A 9,682-nucleotide genomic window follows, 5' to 3' on the forward strand; every position below is an offset into this window, starting at 1 on the left:
GACTCTTACTTCCATCCAAGCAGAAGCTCCCTAGCATTGCAATTGCCCTTAAAAGTTTTTTCTTTTTAAATTCCTATGTCTTCATAGACTAGAAGCTCCTTATCAGTAGGAACTTTTTTGTTTCTTTGCTTGTCTTTTTATTTCTAGTGCCTGTAGCATAATAGGGACTCAGAATATGTTTTGGGGAGTGGTACATGAATGGATTGTCCTTCAGTCCAAGGGATGAATTAACAGTCAATTGATCTAAAAGGAATATTGGTAGAGGAACTAAAAATTGAATTAGATTACCATCTGGATTATTAGACCCCGAGTACTCCAAATCTGACTGTATAGTTAAAAACATGCACTGGCTGGAATCTCTTACAGAATGGGTGCAAGAGAGTCGTATTTTACCAGTTCCTGCATAGAATCACTTGGTCAGGGGGTTGACTGGCTTTAAAACTCCTTCAGCCACACCTGTCCAAGGTAGATGGCACGGTGTAGAAACCATCTTTTTGGGCTGCATTGATACAATAAGGATGAAGACACGGACTGATTTTCTTTTCCCTTGTGGTCATCTAGGGAATGAGAAGGGGCGGAGGGTAGATGTGAGCCGGCCTCATCTGGCATGGCAGAAACATAGCTGAATGATTCACTCTGGGGGCCATCCTGTCCATCCCAGCACACTTGGCTTTGAGATGTGGGTTTGTTCTTATAGACCTGGGCCTTGGAGATATAAGGCACAAATAGGTGTCCCTAAGTCACTTAGTGAGATTTGTCCCATGCGTGTGCTGAGGGTTGGGATGCATTTCTGCCTTGGATATGACAGTTGTATAAGTTTCAGTAACAGAGCATCACTTCCAAGTAGGCCCATGGGATCAGCCCCCATCACGATTTTTAAGCCATGTTTTCCTAGATATTGATTCTTTGAAAGATTTGATGAATAGTTCCTCAGACTTATGTACAACTTACTTGGCTTTCAGTTAAAACTAGGCAAGCTAAGTTCTCAAACATCTTTAACTTGCAATATCATGGCTTATATAAACCCCACAAGACCTCGTATCATGTTGGTACTGGGATAAAGTATTCCTTACTCTCATAAAACATTAGTGAAATTTCCCTGCATTGGAGTGCGGGTAGGTGTGTGTACATGCACGTGACGTATGTAACCTGAGTGGCGGCCAGAGTACCTCTGCTCGGTTGGGCTGGCTGGATATAGAGTCCAAAGTGTCTGACTTTCAGTCAGTCCTGGCTTCAGATTGGCATTAGGACCCTTGGCAAGTTATTGGACACTTCCGTCACTTGTGTCGTCATCTGTAGAATGGGTTGATGATAACAATATATTCCTGAGACATGTTGAAGATGAAATGAGTTATTATATGTAAAGTGCTTTGATCGGTGCTTGGTGCACAGTAGATGCTCAATACATGATAGTGATTGTTATCATTGAGCTGCTCTATGTGATATTGAGAATGCTTGGTGGAGGAGAAACAGGGGTGTGTATAAATACGGGGTGGAGATTTGCTGTTGAGAATATGCACCAGTTCTCGCCTCTCTCTTACTTCCTCGCCTCTTCAGGGGAGCCTGGAGATGGAACAGCTAGATCAGGGTGACTTGGATGTCCGTTGGACAAGAGCAGGCCCTGGGGAAAGAACCCAGGATGTGGAAGGAAGCTTGGCCAGGCAGAGAGTCCAGATGCAGAATGGTCAACACGGGTCCACATGGGGCCAGTCAGGCTGCTGGCGCCTTGCTGCCATGGTGGGGCTGGGTTTCTCAGTGGAAACTGAAAAGAGGAAGTGGACTGGTGGGCCCAGAGAAACTGTACAACTCAAGTCTCAGACAAAGGCTAGCTTCTGTACCTTCTAAAGAACTCTGCAAGCCAATTAAAAAGCCCGAAACCCCATAAAAAGTGGGAAAGGATATGGATGGTTTGCAGGAAATAAAAGAGAAATGGCTCTTAGGGACCTGAAAAGCTACTCAGCCCCACCCAGAAGAAGAAAAATGCAAATTACAATGACAGTGAAATTTCATTTTTCACCTGTCAGATTGGCAAACGTAAAAGAGTTTGATAAAACTAAGAAATGGCTCTCTGCCAATTGGTACAATTTCCACAGAAAGAAATTTGTTAATATCTGTCAAAATGTAAACGCAAATGCCTGTGACCTAGCAGTCTTACTTGTGGCAATGCATCCCAGATACATATTCTCAAATGTGCGAAGTGATTCATGTGAAAGATTATTAATTGAGGCATTGTATGTAGTAGCAAAGTTTTCAGGACATTCTGAGAGTCCACTAATAGGACTGGTTGTTTAAATAAATAATGATGCATCAATTTAATGAAGTACTAATAGCTGTCAACAAGAATGAGGGAGTACTTTGTTTACAGATATGAACTTCAAGATTTCTTGTTTCATGAAAAAGAGCAATGTGCAGAAAAGCATGTCTAGTGGGCTACTATTCTCTTAAAGAAGAAAAAAAAGACTATATATGTACTTCCCCTATCATATGTATATATGCATATGCGTAAAATAGGTAATAATTTGCCTATTGAGAAGGGAATTGGGAATTGGGGCTTGGGGAGAAGCGAGAGAGAAACTTTCCACTTTGTACTATTTATAGCATTTGAAATTGAATCATATTAATTCATTATCTATTCAATCTTTTTTAAAAATAGGAATACTGCATCCTGCTCTCTAATACAGCCATTGAATTTAATGCGAAAAAGTGTGTTATAAAATATTGATTAATGCAATTACTTAATCCCACACCACCCAACTCCTCCTGTTCCATTTGATACTCACCGATATTTGAATAAGTTTGATGTCCCAGGAAGATGGGACCTGCCCCAGGTTTATCCTCTAGCTGCCTACATCCCTGGTGTCCATACTCAAGTACTGCTGGACACGCAGCCGCCCTCGGGCGAAGTTGGAGTGGCACGAGCCAGGCTTTAGGAAAGATAGAGCTGAGTTTGAATCCTGCCTGTATTACTTTTGGCTAGGTCTTGGTAAGTTGCCTTGCCTCTCTAAACCTCAGCTTTTGATCTATAAAAAACAAAACAAAACCAAACCTGTTAACTGTTGCGTCATAAAGTTGATCTTGGCTATAGGATTTCAAGTATTTAACAATCAAATTCATTAATAACGACAGCTTTATTGTGGTCCACTGCATCCATGTCCCGACTGGCCTCTGTCAGAGTCACGGTGGACCTGGCCGAGCTCAGTTCTGTGCCTGGTTTCACCGAGGCACTGAGAAATGACCCGGGGCCATGATTCTCTGGTCCCTGCTATCCTGCTGAAGTTGGTCTCTGTCCTTCCCAGCTCAGCCGGTTCTCCCTCTTGCGTACCCTTGGCTTGACCCGAACAATGTTCCTCTTTTGTGTCCAAAGTCTCTGGCAGCTCTTGGACAGATTTGGTTGTTTCCACATGGTTGAAAGAAAGGGAGTTCCTTTAGTATGGGGGTAAGGGGGCTGGTGTGTGGTATTCAGAGCACCTGGGACCTGGTGATAATCACACTTCTGTGCGGATTTGTGCTCGGGGCACAAGGATAGGCATTTCTCTCTCCTCTCTCTCTCCTTCCAGCTCCCACTTAGACCCGTCTGCTAACTCTTCAGCATGGTGTGATTTGACTTGGTGCGATTTACAATCAAATGTACATAAAATGTATCTGTTTTGCCAACTGTTTGCTTAAGCTACTAAGGGGACGTGTTACCCAGTGCCATCAACAGCTCTGAGATGGCTGTTTTACAGTCAGTCTGAGCAGTGGTACAAGCTTCAGGTTGATATGTGTTCATTTACTTGAATGGGAGAAAAATTCATATACAGTCAATAGCTTAGTTGCTATGGTGAGATAGGACACCTTTGGAAAAAGTTTCTCTTTAAAGTCGAAGCTTAATCACTTTTAAGGCGGAGGAAAAACAGAAGGAGGGAAAAAAAAACAAAAAACCCAGACTGTGGTAGGCTAGATTTCCCCCAGATATTATTGCTGCTTCTGTCTCTGCAGCCGAACATAACAGCTGGTGAGTAGAGAGAAACTGGAGAAAGATCTTTTTTGCCTTTAATCCAGTATGCTGTTTTCCTGTGCCCGTTTTACTGTAATTCTCAGCAGCCGCGGGACAAAAGCTGTTGACTGATACATGCAATTACCTCCTCTAATATTGCTCTCAACTGTCGGCCCTGACTGACAAAAGTGGATGAGGTTTAGTTAAGGTCTGGGAAACACTCTTTTAATAAAAGCCATTCCCATCTCTATGATCATCTCCCTCCCTCAGACCTTTTCATCTCCTTTCTGGAAAGATAAGGCCTGGTGATGGAAAGTTAAAAAGTGGTGCTGAACTTGGACGTTCACGACGCCATCATTTACCCCATAAAAACTCTCACAGCGTGTGTGTGCCTGTGTGTGCGTGCGTGTGTGTGCAATTTGCATTTGAAATCCGGAGAATCAGTCTGGGTCGCTGCGCAGGTCTTTCCCAGGAAGCATAAGGGGTGAGTTGAGGAAGTTAAACCAGACCCTCATTGGGTTCAGACCTCATTTGGTTTTCGTAGGCCAAAGAAAGCCCTGCAGAGGTAGTCCTCTCAGGGCCCTCCGACAGGAGGCTGCACGGGGATGCTCCCGCTCCTAATGGAGGACCGGCCCCGCACCCCCAAACTGGGTTTAACGGACTGTGGGTGGAAAGCTTCTCCTGCCCGCCGACACAGTGCTGCGTGGAGCCTGCTCACAGAGTACCACCATCGGAAGAGGGAGTTCAGATCCTCCTGGGGAGCCCCCCGGGGGAAAGTGGGGCGGATCTAGCGAGATGCCCCCCACTGCCCCTGCCCTCTGCCTGTTCTTTGTTTAGAAGAGTTCCTAGTTCACTCAGGCGGAAGGTAAGACCCGAAAGTGAGGACGACGCCCTATTTGTGTGGTTTGGAAGCCTGAGGTGGAAACTATGGGAAGATGTCCTTATAAAAACTGAGAACTGTGGGGATTGGACGGCGTCCCTGTCTTTTTGAAAGGCCTGCTGGTTGTTCTGAATGCACACTGCTGGCCACGGAGCTGCAGCTCGTCGCCAGTTCTTTGGGAGGCCCGGCGGCACTTGGCAGAAGGGCCTCACCGATCGCTGTGATTGGTGCGCGCAGGCGGAGGGGGTGGGGGCTGAGGAGGCCGCAGGGCGTTCACGGGCCCAGAAGGGAGCCGAGGAGGTCCAAGAAAGTCCGCTCCTTTATCAGAGAGTGAGAGAGCTCTGTCCTATCAGTTTTCCCTGGTGTTGGCACTCAATTTTCATAACACAATTTGTAATGTGATAAGGTCTACACATTATTAATAGTAGCAATAGCGTGGCAAGGTTATTCCTATGCAGTTTTAATAAAGAACAAAGGGTCGTACTGCCGAACGCAGGAAAATTACCTAGGATTTTAGAACCAGGGCACACCATGTTCCTCTCTTTCCAGTATCTGCAGACTGCTTACTAAAGAAATGCTTCTCTTAGAGATAAACCCACTTCTACCTCCACCGCACGGCACCCACACTGGTAGGGAGACTCGACGTCCAGTTCACACCTTGGTTGCTTTCTGTAGGGTCGCAGAGAATGTCTGCCGGAACCCGAGGAGAGCAGCCATCTGACTCAACGGACATCTACCGCACTCCCGCTGTGTGCCAAGAAATGCCCTGAAATCTGGACGTGTGTAACCCAGGAGAAGGAGAGGCTCATCGCCCAGGAGATGGAATTTCAGCCTCAGCTGATGGACTGTGACAAGCTACCAGGAGGTGAGTCTACAGAGGAAGAGGAGAAGATTGTTAAATGTGGCTAGGTCAAGGATGGCTTTCTGGAAGAAAGAGATGTAACTAAGTGGCTCCTTTCTTGGCACGCTTTACAGTTTCTCAAAGGCCCCTGCTCTTGTGCAAGGCATGACACAAATCGCATGGGAAGCAGTGTGTCTCATAGGGTGCTGACACCCCCGAAATGCAAACAGGCATGCACACAGCTAATGGCATCATGGTGTGATTGCACAGGGACAGCAGTATGGCTCTGCAGGGGCACAGAGGAGGAAGGTTATGACCTGCTTCAGCTTTCATGATAAGCAGGGGCTCCCTTGCTTTCCCTGTGTTGATAGTCAAGGATTACACTGTGCTTTTTCTGTACGGGGCCTGGCTCTAAGCGCTCTGAACATAGCACCACATGTCATCTTCACACAACCCTAACTGAGGACACGAAGGCGAGCGAAGTGTCTGGAAGCACAGTTAGGGCCAGGACTGGAGTCTGCAATTGTCACCCTTCACTACTCACCTTCCCATGGGGAACAAGCTTCATTCTGGCCTTGCTTTAGGCGGCGGAGACTGAGCCCACTGTCTGATCTGGCTTCTGGGGAGAAGGCTGAGGGAACTCCTATGCAAGGAGTATTGGAGAGGGGAATTTTTTTTTTTTAATTGTGGAATCCTGTTCCAAACCCCAGCCCTCCCACACACAATCACATGTGCATTCACACCTACACAATGTGAATATATCCTTTTTCTTCCCCGTGAGCCCCAAGTCTGCCTTTGTGTCAAAATCACTCAAAGCTTTAAATAAAATACAACTGCTGAGGCCCCTTCCCAGATATTCTAAATAATCATATCTGGGAGCAGACCTTGAGCGTCTGTTTTTTCTGTGTTTTAAGAAAATTAAATGACGTGCATGCCCAAAGTAAAAATTCACACTACAGAAAAGCAAGTCTGTATCCCTTCCACCTAGCCCTCAGTCTTTCCTTCCAAAGACAAACACTTCCAACAGTGACCTGTGATCTGTTTTCTTCCAGAAAGCAATGATCACATATATCCATCTGTTATTTTTCCTTTTTTTTTTTTTTTTTTGGCTGGGTACGGTGTCCTTTATTGATGATACATGACAAGGCAGGTCTCCCCAAGCCCCTCCCTTCTTCAGGGGGTCTGGAATGGAAACTGTTGAGGTAGGGAGATTCTCAGTGTGTTGGGGGAGGAGTTGGGGCAAGGACTCCCTAGCAGCTGAAGGCCCCTCTCTTCCTCTTGCTCTTGTTGGGGCTGGTGGTCCAGGGGGCTCTTACTCTTTGGAGGTCATGTAGACCACAAAATCTACCACCCAGTTACTGTAGCCAAATTCATTGTTGTGCTAGGAAATGAGCTTGACAAAGTGGTCGTTGAAGGCCATGCAACCCCAGCATTGAAGGTGGAAGAATGGGTGTCACCATTGAAGTCATAGGAGACAAGCTGGTCCTCAGCATTGCCCAGGATGTCCAAGGGACACTCTGATGCCTGTTTCCCTTCTTGATGTCATCGTATTTGGCAGCTTTCTCCAGGTGGCAGGTCAGATCCAAGACTGACATGTTGGGGGTGGAGACATGGAAGGCCATGCCAGTGAGCTTCTCATTCAGTACAAGGATGACCTTGCCTACAGCCTTGGCAGCACCAGTGGAAGCAGGGATGATGTTCTGGGTAGTCCCTCGGCCACCACACAACAGCGTCCCAAAGGGGTCATCGACAGTCTTCAGGGTGGCAGTGATGGCATGGACTGTGGTCATGAGTCCCTCCACTAGGCCAAAACTGTCAGGGATGACCCCTGCCAGAGGGGCCAAGCATTTGGTGGTATAGGAGGACATTGCTGAGAATCTCGAGAGAGTTGTCATATTTCTCATAGTTCATACCCATCACAAATATGGAGGCATCAGCAGGATGGGCGAGATGATGATCCTCTTAGCTCTACCCTTCAAATGAGCCCAGCCTTCTCCATGGTGGTGAAGACCCCAGTGGGCTCCACAAGGTACTCAGCACTAGTATCACCCCATGAGGTTGGCGGGAACTTTCTCTTGGAAGATGGAGATGGGCTTTCTTTCTTTTTTTCTTTTTAAAAACGATTTTATTTATTTGAGAGAGAGAGAAAGCGAGCACAGAGAGGGAGAAGGAGAAGCAGGTTCCCCACTGAGCAGGGAGCCCAATGCAGGGCTTGATCCCTGGACCCTGGGATCATGACCTCAGCTGAAGGCAGACACTCAACCGACTGAGCCATCCAGGTGCCCTGGAGATGGGTTTTCTCTTGATGACAGGTTTCCTGTTCTCAGCCTTGACTGTGCCATTGACTTTGTCATGGGTGGAATCATACTGGAACATGTAGACCATGTATTTGAGGTCAATGAGAAGGGGTCATTGGTGCTGAAAACATCCACTTTGCCAGAGTTAAAAGCAGCCCTGGCGACCAAGTGCCTAATATGGCCAAATCCATTTACTCTGACCTTCACCATCATGTCTTGGGGATGCAGCTGGCACTGCACAAGAAGACGCTGCTGTCTGTCGAACGGCGGGGAGCAGAGAGCCCCCATCTGTTATTTTCCAGCCTCTGTAGAGGATTGTGATGAATAGTTGGCTGAGAATCTCTGACCCGGGCCCTGCTCCATCCACCTCTGAGATGCTTCTTCTGTGGGAAAGGAGGGCGGGAAGAGGGAGGCTTAGGAAGTGGGGAGCTTTCTGAGTAGATGAATTAGAAGGAAAGCCAAAGAGCAGAACCCAGAGAGAGCGTCCTCAGGGCAGCATGCTGCTGCAGAGTGAAAGAGGTGACAATTCCTCTAATATGCATTGAGTACTAATTGCTAAGAGAGGCACTGTGGCGAGACATGGTCAGAAGTGAGTGAAATAATAAGGAAATGCCTTCCAGAGGAGACCCGAGAAGTGTCAAAAATGAAAGGAAAGGGTGATTGGGGTGGAGAGAATGGCATGGGATGTGAATGCTCATTCACCCATGTATTCCAGGTATTTTTTTCTTCAGTTCTTTGGAATGCAGTGGGTGTAATTGCAAGACTATGACACACTTTGGTGTCAGGCTGCCTTGGATCACAGGGGTTGAACATATAGTAGGTGTGGTGACTGTCGTACAGGAGGCACTGGGGAGAGATACACAAAGGAGACATGTCCTTATGTTCAGTGTCTGGGGAAGGCAGACATCCAGAAACCCAACTGCAGTGTGGCAAATATTTTCCTAATGGTGGGTAAGTGCAAGGTGTGTGGAAGGGTGGAATAGGGCTGAAATCTCCTGGGATTTCTTTTAAGAACTGAAACAGGACTTTTTTGGCCTGAATCTTGAAATAGGTCATATGTTTTTGGTCACCATATTCTGGAAGGGGTTGAAACAGATCTGACACAGACAAATTGGGGGACATCTAAGTTTTGGTTAATTTTGGTAAACACTTGGTTATAGTTTTGTGGTCTGTTTGCTTTCCAGAGTCTTCGTGAGTCACGCGAAGACACGAGTGGTGTGCCCGCATACCTGTTTGATAGCCTTTCCTGCTAAGCCTGAGTTAGAAATCAAAGGCTTAACTGAGTTCTATTGTTTTCAGGACTTTTACAATTGCTTTTCTATCTTCCTAATGATACATTTTCATATTCTGAAGACAACGTGTATCTGGAGAGGATCATTATGTACTCAAATCATTTTTTTTTTTTTTGAAAAATGGATAAGAAGGAAATTTTCATGTTGTACCCCAGACTAGTCCAGATTGGGTCCCAGGTCTTTTTCTGAATAAGAAAAGACTGTAATAGGAAGCATTGTGAATCTTTTTTTTTTTCTTTTTAAGTTGGAAGGACTTTTGACAGTCACCATTTTCCTCTTTCTTTTCCTTTTTAAATTCCTATCATGTGCCAAGCCTGGTTGTCTGAGCTGTGTCTTTGCAGCAGCACTGCAAGGGAAGTATTTGCTCTTGCCATCATTTGATGGTATTTGAACTTG

General features: G+C 46.2%; 1 pseudogene; it reads right to left on the minus strand.

Annotated features, from left to right (window-relative positions):
- Positions 1-7,078: 7,078 nt before the first annotated feature.
- LOC113254618 (glyceraldehyde-3-phosphate dehydrogenase-like) lies at positions 7,079-8,204 on the minus strand (annotated as a pseudogene).
- Between the last annotated feature and the right edge of the window lie 1,478 nt (positions 8,205-9,682).

Source organism: Ursus arctos, unplaced genomic scaffold (genome assembly GCF_023065955.2).
Source record: "Ursus arctos isolate Adak ecotype North America unplaced genomic scaffold, UrsArc2.0 scaffold_4, whole genome shotgun sequence".
NCBI lineage: Eukaryota > Metazoa > Chordata > Mammalia > Carnivora > Ursidae > Ursus > Ursus arctos.